Raw genomic sequence first — 14,064 nt, forward strand, 5'->3', positions numbered from 1 at the left:
AAAGAGTTGGACACAACTGAGTGACTGAACTGAACTGAACTGATATACTTTTAAATTCCAATTTTTTTAAACCAAGTTATATTGGTTATTCTTCTCAAATTCATGTGACTTACAAAATGCTCAAATGTCTTTCTATCCAGAGGCTACAAATTGTTGAATAAGGCAAGTTAGACAGTGATTACTGACATTTATCATGGTATTCCCACCAGGCGGGCTTCAAATGCCTCCTTAGGATCTGGGATGATGCACTACTTTTAGGTAAAGTACCATTCTGAAAGCCAGACTCATCATTTTCTTGATCTCCTCTCTAGCATAGTCTAATATATTAATTTTATGAAAAAGAAATAATATACCTGACTTAAATTTGTATTAGTTATTAAAGACCACAATTGGTTTTTACAAGATTTTATAAGTTACATCTTAGTGTCTTCCTTGGGATTTTCACTAAATTCATCAGTTTTAAGATTTGTGAAATCTACTTTCTTTCACTTTTTTGAAAATTCTCACATGGATGGCCCATTTTCTGGAACCTCTCCCATCCTCTGAGATCCTCCAAGTTTACCCAGAGGAACGATCTTACTGAAATTTTATTTAACTTTTCAACAAGTAGATATTGAACATTTATAATGTGCCAGACTCTGGGCCAGACACTGGTATTGGCCTTGAGCCAAACAGCCATGATTTCTCCATCCAAGGAGTTCACATTATGATTCTCTGTGTCTTGAACAGTTATACTCTGGGGAGTCAGCTAGATCTTTGCTCCAACTCTAAGGGACTTTAGTAACATTTACCGGTGTTTGTCTGGGAAGTCATCCTTCTTACAAGAGAAGGTGAAGAAATGCTGACTGACAGTCATTTGCAATTATATCACTTCCTAATGACAAAGGAAAATTTCCAGGGACTTGGTCTCTAGATGTCCTCTAGGAGTTCACATCTTAATGAGCAAAGACAAATCCAACAATCACATGGTATGTAAACCTGGAGAAAACCAATGAACACATTGAGAATGAATTCACATTATGGTAAGTGCCATGAAAACACAAAACAGGCTGACGTGGTGGAGAGTGAACCGACGTGGAATGAGTATCTTGGATAGAGTGGCCAAGTGACACCTCTGATTTAATTGCAACTGCAAAGACTGAGCTGGGAAGGAGGTGGATGCCAGCAAGGACCTTAACCAAGCCCTCCATGGCTAGAGTGTAGTGAGTATGGTAGAGAAACGTGAGAAAAGGCTGGGAGATGTGGAACAGGGAGGAGTCACCAGATTCAGAGCCTTGTAAGTCACGCAAGTGGAGCTATACCCACTGTGAAGTCAGTGAATGGCATGGAGTCCCAGGGATGAGTCAAGCCACCTCCAATACTGTCTCTTTGGGTAACACCAGCAAATACTAGGAACAGCATGCATCTTCAAAAGCCAGAATGGTTAGCAAAGAACAGGAGCACTGTCCTATAGCTCTTACTTAAACAGAAATGTAATTTCATTCTAATCCTCTGAGAATACACCTTCATCCACACAGAGCAAAGTATGTGTTTGCTCATCTCACCAAGACACATGATAATCCCTGACATTAGTCAATAAGTTGGAAGTGGAAATTCAATCATAAAAGACATTTCTGATTCCAGATGATGTAGAAATGACCTCATTAAGTTTGTTTTCAAAAAGTATTTTCCCCAAAAGCTGATGACTCCTTGAATGATGATGTTAAATGGCTCTGATGAAGACAAACACAGACTCAAGTGTCAGCATTAATGGTGCCTGATTCTGTCTTTGTCGTCCTGATGACAAGAAATTAAAGAAGACTGGATATCATCAGTTAATGCAATGCTTTGGAAGCTCTTAATTGAACAATTCCTTTAGGGACAAGGGTCCTTGGATAAAAAATGTTTCCCTGAGTTTGCAGGCAGGGTTGTATGCAAACATCTTCAGAGGACAGGGGAGTGGGCAGTTGATGAGGAGGTGCTATTCAGTTCAGTTCAGTCGCTCAGTCATATCCGACTCTGACTCCATGAACCACAGCACGCCAGGCCTCCTTGTCCATCACCAACTCCCGGAGTCCACCCAAACCCATGTCCATCAAGTCGGTGATGCCATCCAACCATCTCATCCTCTGCTGTCCCCTTCTCCTCCCACCTTCAATCTTTCCCAGCATCAGGGTCATTTCCAATGAGTCAGCTCTTCGCATCAGGTGGCCAAAGTATTGGAGTTTCAGCTTGAACATCAGCCCTTCCAATGAACACCCAGGACTGATCTCCTTTAGAATGGACTGGTTGGATCTCCTTGCAGTCCAAGGGACTCTCAAGAGTCTTCTCCAACACCACTGTTCAAAAGCATCAGTTCTTCGGTGCTCAGCTTTCTTCACAGTCCAACTCTCACATCCATACATGACCACTGGAAAACGATAGCCTTGACTAGATGGACCTTTGTTGACAAAGTAATGTCTCTGTTTCTTAATATGCTGTCCATATCCCACACCCGTTAAAGGAGGCTGACACCAATCCCATTTGGTTGTTAAGTGAGAAAATACATGGAAAGTAATCAACACAAGCCCTGACATATTAGTGAATTCCCACGAACATGAGCCTTCCTCACCATTCTGTCCCTTTCAACACCCCGCTTCTCCCTCTTCCTTGCCCTTGATGAAAGCCAACAAGCAGTTCTTAGGGCCATGGCTTATATCAGCTCTAACCCTCATTGTCTGAGAGTGGGGGCCACTGAGATAGAATTTACTATTCTTAAAAGTACCTTCTAGTTTGCAGAGTAGACTTCTATTTTGGTTTTTATTTCAAGAAGTTGTGGGGCTTCCCTGATACCTCAGTTGGTAAAGAATCCACCTGCAGTGCAGGAGATCTGAGTTCGATCTATGGATGTGAAGATCCCCTAGAGAAGAGAAAGGCTACCCACTCCAATGTTCTGGCCTGGAGAACCCCATAGACCCTATAGACCATGAGGTCACAAAAAGTCGGACATGACTGAGTGACTTTCACTCAAGAAGTTTCATGCAGAATTATCTGAGCCCTTCTTCTAACTCAGGGTAAAATTTTTTACTTAAAGTTGGGGCATAGCTGCAAAAAGCAGCCTCCCTGGTAGTCTAGGTAGCCTGTTGCCTGTACAGGTTGCCCTAAGAGACCTTGGAGATGACCCCTTCCAGCGGACATTCCTGACTGGCGTGCTATCCCCAGTCTATGTTCCAGACAAGTATGTGCCTTTGGGAAACCCCAGGGTGCAGTGGCCAGGGTCAACACTGGCCAAGTTGTAATGTCCATCCACACCAAGCTGCAGAGCAAGGAGCGTGTGACTGAGGCCCTTCGCAGGGCCAAGTTTAAGTTCCCCGGGTACCAGAAGATCTCAGTCTCCAAGAAGTGGAGCTGAATGCGGATGAATTTGAAAACATGGTAGCAGAAAAGCAGCTCATCCCAGCGACTGCAGGGTCAATCCCTAATCCTGGCCCTCTGGACCGATGGCGGGCCCTGCACTTGTGAGAGCTTGGTACTGGCCCCTCCTTACTCATGCCCACCAATAAATTCTACTTTCCTGTTAATAAATAAATTAAGCTGGGGAAAGCTCTACTGTGAGTTTGAATCCTATTTTCATGCCTTCTTACCTGGAAGCACATATGTATCTGGATGTTACAGTAACCTGCCAGCAGAGATCAGTCCAAGGAGAGAACTAGCATCCCCCTATTTTGTTGTTGGTGGTGTTTAGTTGATAAGTTGGAGGCTACAAATCTTAGGCTTTCCTGGGTTTCTCTCTTAAAGGAGAATTCAGGCCCCAGGCTCATTCTGTGCTCTGGCTTTCCTGTGACTTAAAGCCTGGAAGCCTTTCACCTCCGGGGGCCGGGCCTGGAAACAGTGCCTGGGACTTCTGCCTACTTTCCTCTGCCCAGAACGTAGTCACAAGGACCTCACCAAACAGCAAGGAAAGCAGAGAAGAGATTTGAGCTGTGTCTCAGAAAGGAAAGGAAAGGAATATAACAACCACGGGCTTCCCAGGTGGCACTAGTTGTAAAGAACTTGCCTGCCATTGCAGGAGATGTGCATTCGATCCCTGGGTCGGGATGATCCCCTGGAGGAGGGCATGGCAACGCACTCCAGCATTTTTGCCTGGAGAATCCCTGACGGCTACAGTCCATAGGGTCGCAAACAGTCCGACACCACTGAAGCAACTTAGCACTCAAGCACACATGATAACCACATAGCAAACTCTGCCTGACCATCTTTTATTACAGATAGTTTTGTCCAGGGGTGTTTTTTTTTCATTGTAATTAGTAGTTGTTGTATTAAAATTTCACCAATAATTAATAAAATTCAAGCATTTGGAACCAAGGAAATTATATTCAACTTTTAAGATCCCATAGAAGAATAGAGACTATCTTCAGTGGCATCGTTCCACAGCCCTACATATATATACAAGCCAACAGTGACATCACCCACAACACATCCAGGGCAGCATAGAGCCTCCCTCTTCTATCAGGAGAGAAAACTCTCCCTCCTTGTCCCTTCTCCCTTTTCCACCTTCCAGGACTTCATCACAGACTCAATGGACATGAGAGCAAGTTCTGGGAGATGGTGATGTACAGGGAAGCCTCGCGTGCTGCAGCCCATGGGGTCGCAAAGAATCGGACACAACTAAGAAACTAAACAACAGCAAAGGACCGTGTGGTCCCCTCAGTGTTCTTACTACCCCCTACTCCCCATACTCAGCCTTGGACATCAGACCTAGTTGGGCCAGATGTTGGTGTTGGGACGATGGAGATAGGAAGAACACTAGACTTTCTATTTCCTGACTTTTATTACCTAAGGCATCTTGTGTTACCTTCTGGCTCAGAGAAATTGAAGGATGTACAGAAGGTGAGGGGAAGAAAAAGAACTCCCCAACCTTGCTGAGAGGTTCTGCTCTGCACAAGCAGTTACAGTCAGGAAATCTTTCTCTAATGGGCCACAAACTAAAGACCAGGGAAGGGGCCCCTGGAGGTCCAGTGGTCCAGACTTCAGGGGCCTTGGTTTTGATCCCAGCTCAGGGAATCAAGATCCCACAAGTCTTGCAACAAGCCAAAAATTACTCTTAAAAACTTTAGTTAAAAAATAGTGAGCCACAGCTCATAAAAAGCTACCTAAATTTAGGTTACTAGGTTTATCTCCTTACGTTGCTCCCAAGTCGTCTGTAAACTCTTGGTGAGTGTATACATTATTCATGTGTGCTGGGGTGGAGGGTGTGCATGAAAATATTCAGTGTAAATTTGGCACTAGGTACTAATCTTAAAGATGTACCTATTCATTGACCCAGCAATTTCCAGAAAATTGTCTTACAGATGCCACATATGTGCAAAACAGTTGTTCTTCACTTTTTTATTGAAGCAGTTTTGGTAATAGGAAAAGACAGGAAACAACGCAAGTGCTTGGAAACTGGCTAAATGAATTATGGTAAAGCTATGCAGTGGTCATTACAGAAAAGAATGAGGGACTTCTTTTCTATAATGAAGGTGGCGCAGTGGATAAGAGTCCACCTGCCAATGCAGCACACACGGGTTCAGTCCCTGGTCTGGGAGGATTCCACAGGCCTCAGAGCAGCTAAGCCCGTGCATCAAAATTACAGCCAGGGCTCTGCAAACAAGAGAAGCCACCGCAATGAGAAACCCGCACACTGCCAGCTAAAGAGTAGCCCCGCTGGCCGAAACCAGAGGAAAGCAGAGTGCAGCAGTAAGGACCCAGCACAGCAAAAAAAAAAAAAAAAGTAAATAAAGTGCTAAAAAGGGAGAGAGAAAAGAATGAGGAACTCTGTATGCTGGAGTAGTTCTAAGACACAGCCGGGGGCAGAGTCACTCGTGTTGGGGTGTGCCATGTTCTATCATGCGTGGGTGAAAGGGGAAGAGGGAAACCATATCCTGTATTTGTCTCAGCCTAGAAGATGCAGAGAAACCAGTTACACTGGTTGTCTCGAGGAGGCACAGCTTGGGGGCTGGGGACATACACCAAAGGAGAAGACTTTGTAAACTCCCCTTGTACAATCTGCTCAGGAAAACTCAATAAATAAACCACATGTTTCCATCTTCAGCCAGCAGTGCAATCCGAGGCGCCGGGGTCTACACTTCCTCCAGCCCCACGTGCAGAGTCCCTTCCTAAGGTGCCAACCTAGAAGAATCCAGGTTTTCTTTTACCAAGAAAGGTGGCATTTTCTTTCACGGTTCATCGGACTCTGTTTTCATAGTTTCTTTAGTTTGGCTGAAACTTAGGAAAGTAAACAGCAAAAACAAGTGAACCAGAAAATTAAACCTACGTCATTGGGGTGTGAACTAAGATCATTAAATCTGTCATGTGAGATCTAAATACTAATGTAGAACTTTGATGATGCTGTAAAATTGTGCCCAAAGTAGACTAACCCACAATAATAACAGAGCAAACAGCTGCTGCAGCTGCTGCTGCTGCTAAGTCGCTTCAGTCCTGTCCAACTCTGTGCGACCCCATAGAGGGCAGCCCACCAGGCTCCCTGGGGTTCTCCAGGCAAGAACACTGGAGTCGGTTGCCATTTCCTTCTCTAATAGAGCAAACAGCATAACTGACAAAGCTGAGAAAGGACTCAACCCTTCCAACTGGTATTTACATGAGCACATACTCATCTTTGGTCTCTCCTGGTGGCTCAGACCGTAAAGAATCCACCTGCAATGCGGGAGACCTAGGTTTGATCCCTGGGTTGGGAAGATCCCCTGGAGAAGGGAATGGCAATCCACTCCAGTATTCTTGCCTCGCGAATCCCCATGGACAGAGGAGGATCCTGGTGGGCTACACTTCCTGGGGTCACAAAGAGTCAGACATGACTGATCGACTAAGCATAGCATATACCCATCTTTAATGACAAGGAGAGAAATAGTGTTACAGATACTTAATGTGTCAGGGCTCAGTGAATCTGGGGAGAAAGCAGATGGCTTGTGTAGACCTGGGAGCATTTTAGTATTAGACAAATGAACCACAATCAGATGGGCGTGGTGAAGGCACAGCCTGTTGCATGCTTAATTGTTGGCAAGGGATTGTTCAGATGTTCGTCCTCTTTGCTCTTCAGGAGTTCACGCAAATGTGGTACAAGCTGAAGGGCAAGAGCCGGGGGCATTGAGCACAGCTAAGACAGAAAATTCACTATACTACCAGAGATGAGCTTTCCCCGTGGCTCAGCGGTAAAGAATCCGCTTGCCATTGCAGGAGACGCAAGTTTGATCCCTGGGTCAGGAAGATCCCATAATGAAGGAAATGGCAACCCACTCCAATATTCTTGCCTGGGAAACCCATGGGCAGAGGAGCCTGGTGGGCTACAGTCCATGGGGTTGAAAAAGACATAACTGAGCAACTAAACAACAACCAGCAATGGAGGAGCCCCGCCTGCGCCTGAGGGAGAGGAAAATCTTCCTTCCCCCTTCTCCCCCTTTATTGTGCCCAGTGTGGAAGCAGGGTTGTTGCCCAAAAAAAAGAAAAAAAAAAAGCTTCATTGATCTACATTAGTTATCACTGATCTACAAATGTCATGAGATGTATGGGAGAAAGAAGACTGGGGGCAGGGTGGGTGACTGAGGAGGAAGAGGAGAAAGTCTGAGCAGAAAGGGAAGGAGATTGGAGTGACTGCAGAGCTTCAGAGATGAATGATAGCTACGGAGAGTGATAGGAAATCTGAGTGTGTTTGTGGCTGTGCCTCCACCTCTTCTGTGGCCTCATAAAAAAACAGAAGGAAAACATCAGTTATTACTCCTCAGTGCTTTATGGAGTTGGATTTATGTTCTTTTCGGTGTATGGTGCTGGGCTGACATGGGTTTTGAGTTGGAAGCAAGAAAGCTTCGTGTTTGAGGGGGTTGAATTATTCAAACTGAAACTTATTTCAACTTATTGAAACAAATGGAAACTTATTGAATTATTCAAGTTGAAAATGAACCCAGGACATTTTTCAGTATATTTGATGTCTGAGGCACTTGACATCAGCTTTACTTACCAATGGTCATCACAGGCTTTGCAGACTTTGAGTTGCCAGGTTTTTGCTCTTTATTTTATGAAATGGGCCACATGGCCATGGTCTTTTTTAGTGGAGTCAACTCAAACTCAGGGAATGAAGTTGCAAAATGCATGCATAAAGCAAAAGTGAAGTAGTAAAAATTTCCATTTAAAATACTGGAATTCAGGACTTCCCTGACTGCCCAGTGGTTAAGAACCCATCTTGCAATGCAGAATACCTGGATTCAATCCCTGGTCCAGGAACTAAGATCCCACATGCTGCTGGGCAATGAAGCCCGTGCATCACAACAAAAGATCCCACACGCCATAACTAAGACTCAATGCAACCAAATAAATAAAATTTTTTTAAAAAATACTGAATTTCATCCCTGAAGTCCATTACTGGTGAATTGTATACCAAAGTATAGCCCAGTCAGTTTTTCATCATTGAACACACAGCCCTTCATTGATTATTTAATCAGCATCAACCACACGCAGTGATGTAGGACAAAAATAGTCCTCACCTTCATGTAAATTATGTTCTAGGTGATGCATGCTAGGTCACTTCAGTCATGTCCAATTCTGTGTGACCCTTGGACTGTAGCATGTCAGGCTCCTCTGTCCATAGAATTCTCCAGGCAAGAGTACTGGAATGGGTTGTCATGCCCTCCTCCAAGGAATCTTCCTGACCCAGAGATCAACCTTGAGTTTCCTATGTCTCCTGCATTGGCAGGCAAGTTCTTTACTACTAGTGCCGTCTGGGAAGCCCAAAAGAGTCCTCACTTTCATGTGAATCATGTTCTAAGTGATGAGGCAGAAAATAATGACACGAGCAAGAAAATAAAACGACATCAGACAGAAATATATGTTGGGGAACCAAATAAAACAGGAAATGAGAGGAGGCAGCGCCAAAACAAGAGTTATAGTTTTGTGTAGCTTGATCAGGAGAGGGTCATTCAGATGGTGACATTTCAATAAAGATCAAAAGGGAGGAAAGAAGGCAGGACGTGAGCCAGCAGCTCGGGGGTGGGTGGCAGGAGGGTGAGTGCATTTCAGACCAGACAGCTTGAGTGCGAAGCTCATGTGTGGAAGCAGCTGGGACAGGAAGACCCAGAAAGGAGGTCGGGACAGCTGGTGGCCAGTGTGGAGTGAGGATAGAGATGATGCCGGATCCCTGAGACCTCAGAGGCCAGTACATAAGGTCGGCAGGTACTCTGAATGAGTTAGGAAGTAGCTGAGGAGTTCTGAGCAGAAGAGTAATATGAGGGGACCCAGGTTTCCCAGAGGAGGGCATGGCAACCCACACCAGTATTCTTGCGTGGAGAATCTCATGGACAGAGGAGTCTGGTGGGCTACAGTCTGTGGGGTTGCAAAGAGCTGGACACGACTAAGTGACTGAACACACACGCAGGTTTCTCAAGACTCGCTGTGGGGACTTTCCTGGTGGCCCAGTGGCTAAGAATCTGCCTTGCAACACAGGGGACATGGGTCAGGGAATTAGGATCCTCCATGCCACTGAGCAGCTAAGTCCACGCACTCTGGAGCCTACAGATCCCAAGTGCCACACCTAAGACCTGACACGGCCAAATAAATAAATAAATATTTCTTTAAAAAAAAATCTGTATCAACCTAGAGAGGTGGCATGGAAGGGAGACGGGAGGGAGGTTCCAAAAGGAGGGGATATATGTGTACCTATGGCTGATTCATGTTGAGGTTTGACAGAAAAACAACAAAATTCTGTAAAGCAATTATCCTTCAATTAAAAAATAAATATATTTCTAAAAAATTTAAAAAAAAGAATCATGATGGATTGAGGAGTGGATAAAGATGTGATACATATATAAAATGGAATATTACTCAGCCATGAAAAGGAATGAAATAATGCCATTTGCAGCAACATAGATGACCCTAGAGATGATCATACTAAGTGAAGCAAGTCCCACAAAGATAAATATCATATGATATCACTTATATGTAGAACTAAAAAAAATGATACAAGAGGATCACTCTGGCTCCTTGGTTAAGGAAGAGACTCTTGGAGGAGCAACAATAGGAACAGGTGGTGCATAAGGAGACTGTTGCAGTACTCCTGGTGAGAGATGGGTGACTTTGACCACAGAAGGGGCGGCAAGAGTGGTGAGAAGTGACTGGATTCTGTGGGTACCAGTCAGATGAATTAGTTTTTAGAGGTCTTTTCAGTGGAGGCATCAAACTCTCACCCTAGGATTTTTTTTTCATCATTACAATTTTTTTTGTTTGTTTTTGCTGATAATATGTGGTTGAAATAGAAAAGTTTAATGCTGAATTTCCCTTTTACTTGGCTATTTGTTCACCTCTCTAAGGACTGGGCTTCTATGCCCACATTCAGAGTTACTCTCAATATTATCTGACTTAGGAGCAGGTTACAATCTCTGAGCACCTGTTTCCTCATTTGCAAAATGTGGGGTAGCAATAATAGTCATGTATGCAACAGGCTGGATGCGCTGATTAAATGAGATGTGTATCACCGCTCAGTCTAGCGACTTTGCAGGTACCCAGCAAATGTCAATTCCCTCCCCACACTTGTGCCTTTGTACACTGACTTCTTTTATCATAATTAGGAGGTAAAAGACTTCAGTTTACATCTTGGAAAATTAAGGTAACAAGAACTCGATTGCAAGTTAAAATTCATGTCTTTGGAACTAGTTGAAGATTTAGGATATTTTTTTGCAATTAAAGAAGGCTTCCACAAAATAATTCACCTACAGTCTTCACAAACTTAAGGTCATGAAAGAGGAGCCTGGTGTGCTACAGTCCATAGGGTCACAAAGGGTCGGACACGACTGAAGCAACTTAGCACTCACACACGCAAGGCAAAGACTGAGGAAGAGACTAAAGGATACTCAGAAGACATTAACGATGGCGTGTCCCATGTAATTCTGGATTAGATCCCAGGATCCCCCCCTTTTTTTTATTTGCCATAACAAAGGATAGCAGGCCAATTGGCAACATTTTAACAAAGTCTGTTGGTGTGACAATTACACAGTATTATTTAAGAAAATAGTCCTGTTTTTAGAAAATATATATTAAAGTATTGGGCTACCCAAAAAGTTTGTTCAGGTTTTCCCATAAGATGTTATGGACATTTTGACCAACTCAATAGTGACGGACTATAACCCACCAGGCTCCTCTGTCCATGGGGATTCTCCAGGAAAGAATACTGAAGTGGGTTGCCATGCTCTCCTCCAGGGAATCTTCCCAACCCAGGGATTAAACCCGCATCTTTTAAGTCTCCAGGATTGGCAGGCAGGTTCTTTACCACTACCTCCATGTGGGAAGTCCATATTTAGGGATCAGAGGCAACACACCTGCAATTTAAGCTCATGTAGTTAGAAAAGTATATGTGTGTGTGCACGTACACACCTACTTGCACACACACACACACAAAGCAGAGAAAGAGAGAGAGTGAAAATACAAATGTGCAAAATGTTAACAAGTGGGCCATCTGTGTGAAGGATATACAGGAATTCTTTGCATAACAGTTGAAGTTTTCATATAAGACAGAATATTTCAAAACAAAAACTTTGTAAAACAGAAATTTTCTATTACAAAAGGGAAAGTAAATGACTATTATGTCATAACAATAAAGGAACTCCTACAGAGGGAAAAAAAATTCAAAATTAACAGCCAGACTTTGGAAGGGAAACATGTTAAAATGACCCAGGGCAGAGACCTGGCAAGGTTCACAGAATTCTCAAGGCCTTAATGAGAAGTGATGAGACCTGAGTTGTAATATCTTGACACACGGTCACTCACACAGCCTCGGTTCTTTCTTTAAACTACAGTTCAACACAAGGGCATCATTTGTGTGGCTTCCAAGAGGCCCTATAGGCACTATATAGTTTGTCAGACCCTTCTGTTTGAAAGACCCTTACCTTTGAAAGAAAAGGTAAAAGCTTAATTGTAGTACCAGAGCAATAAGAATCCACACACATCTGATCGTACCTGTAAATAGCTGGTTTGAGAAAATGCCATCCAGAAAATTACAGGCTGTGACCATTCTATCAAGGCTTGGAATGGTTTTATTTCTGTAAGGGCTTCTCAGGTGGCACTAGTGGTAAAGAACCTGCCTACGAATGCAGGAGATATAAGAGATATGGGTTCGACCCCTGGGTCGGCAAGATCCCCTGGAGGAGGGCATGGCAACCCACTCCAGTATTCTCGCCTAGAAAATCTCATGGACAGAGGAACCTGGCAGGCTACAGTCCATATGGTCGCAAAGAGTAGGACATGACTTAAGTGACTTAACACACACACACACACACACGCAGATGTCTGTAAACTTTAACCATGCTACTACTTTAATTGCACCATTTAAATATCCAATTGATTCAGCCCTCATTTATTTAACATGCACATTCAACTCTATTTCTAGGAAAGAATCCACATATTGAATGTGGAAAATGCATATATACATTTATGTATAAAAAGAAAAGGTAAATTAATAACACTGCTAGCATAATATAATTATAGATATTTATACATATATTATATTTAAATAAAATGCAATAAGCCCTCAAGAATCAGTTAAAATTTTACTAGAGTTTATAAATGGCTCAGTGAAAAGAACAGGTACAAAATTCACAGATAAATGTGAGTGGACTGCCAGTATGCCAAGTACCTATTACTCTTTCCAAAAAAAATTTTTTTAAATGCTGTTAAAAATTTTTAAATACATCCAGGAATTCCCTGGTGGTGCAGCAGATGAGAATTCGCCTGCCAATGTGGGGAATATGGGTTCGATTCATGGGGTCTGTGAAGATTCCACATTCTGGGGACAACTAAGCCCATGAACTGCAACTACTGTAGCCCTGAGCCCCCGGAGCCTGTGCTCTCCAACAAGAGACGCTGCTGCAACGAGAAGCCCGTACGCGGCAGTGAAGAGTAGCTCCTACTCACGACAGCTAGAGATGGCCCATGTGCAGCAGGAAAGACCCAGAGGAGCCAAAAATAAACACACAATTTTCAAAAATTAAAATAAAAAAATTTAAATACATCCTATTCTGATGAGTTTAAGAGACGTATGTTTAAAACTTTGCATTTAAGAAAGTAGATAAATAGACTCCACTGAGTAATAGTAATAGACAAGGAAACACCTAAGAAAACTCCTCATAAAATGAAACTACTTAACTAAATTAAGAGATATGAAAGATGCAGTGTATACTGCTTTATGAAAAAAAGCTAAATACTCTAAATCTAGGTTTATTCCAATCCTCTTACTCATTTACTATAAAAAAAGGAAAGTACGTCAAAACAAATTATTTAAAAACAATTAAAACAATTAAAAGATTAGCCATACATTAAAGTATATTACTAAATATATTCAGTTCAGTTCAGTTAAGTCGCTCAGTCGTGTCTGACTCTTTGTGACCCCAGGAATCGCAGCACGCCAGGCCTCCCTGTCCATTACCAACGCCCGGAGTTCACTCAGACTCGCGTCCATCGAGTCAGTGATGCCATCCAGCCAACTCATCCTCGGTCATCCCCTTCTCCTCCTGCCCCCAATCCCTCCCAGCATCAAAGTCTTTTCCAGTGAGTCAACTCTTCCCATGAGGTGGCCGAAGTATTGGAGTTTCAGCTTCAGCATCAGTCCTTCTAATGAACACCCAGGACTGATCTCCTTTAAGATGGACTGGTTGGATCTCCCTGCAGTCCAAGGGACTCTCAAGAGTCTTCTCTAACACCACAGTTCAAAAGCATCAATTCTTTGGCGCTCAGCCTTCTTCACAGTCCAACTCTCACATCCATACACGACCACAGGAAAAACCATAGCCTTGACTAGATGGACCTTAGTCGGCAAAGAAATGTCTCTGCTTTTGAATATGCTATCTAGGTTGGTCATAACTTTTCTTCCAAGGAGTAAGCGTCTTTTAATTTCATGGCTGCAGTCACCATCTGCAGTGATTTTGGAGCCCCAGAAATAAAGTCTGACACTGTTTCCACGGTTTCCCCATCTATTTCCCATGGAGTGATGGGACCGGATGCCATGATCTTCATTTTCTGAATGTTGAGCTTTAAGCCAACTTTTTTACTCTCTTCTTTCACTTTCATCAAGAG

The 14,064-nt window shown here is 43.3% G+C and overlaps 1 non-coding gene across 1 annotated transcript; it reads left to right on the top strand.

Annotated features, from left to right (window-relative positions):
- The first annotated feature begins 3,012 nt into the window (after positions 1 to 3,012).
- LOC114116539 (small nucleolar RNA SNORA70) lies at positions 3,013 to 3,141 on the top strand. Its single transcript, XR_003590437.2, has one exon. It is a non-coding gene; the product is annotated as a small nucleolar RNA SNORA70 (small nucleolar RNA).
- Positions 3,142 to 14,064: the final 10,923 nt, after the last annotated feature.

This window comes from Ovis aries, chromosome 9, assembly GCF_016772045.2.
Source record: "Ovis aries strain OAR_USU_Benz2616 breed Rambouillet chromosome 9, ARS-UI_Ramb_v3.0, whole genome shotgun sequence".
In the NCBI taxonomy this organism is placed as follows: domain Eukaryota; kingdom Metazoa; phylum Chordata; class Mammalia; order Artiodactyla; family Bovidae; genus Ovis; species Ovis aries.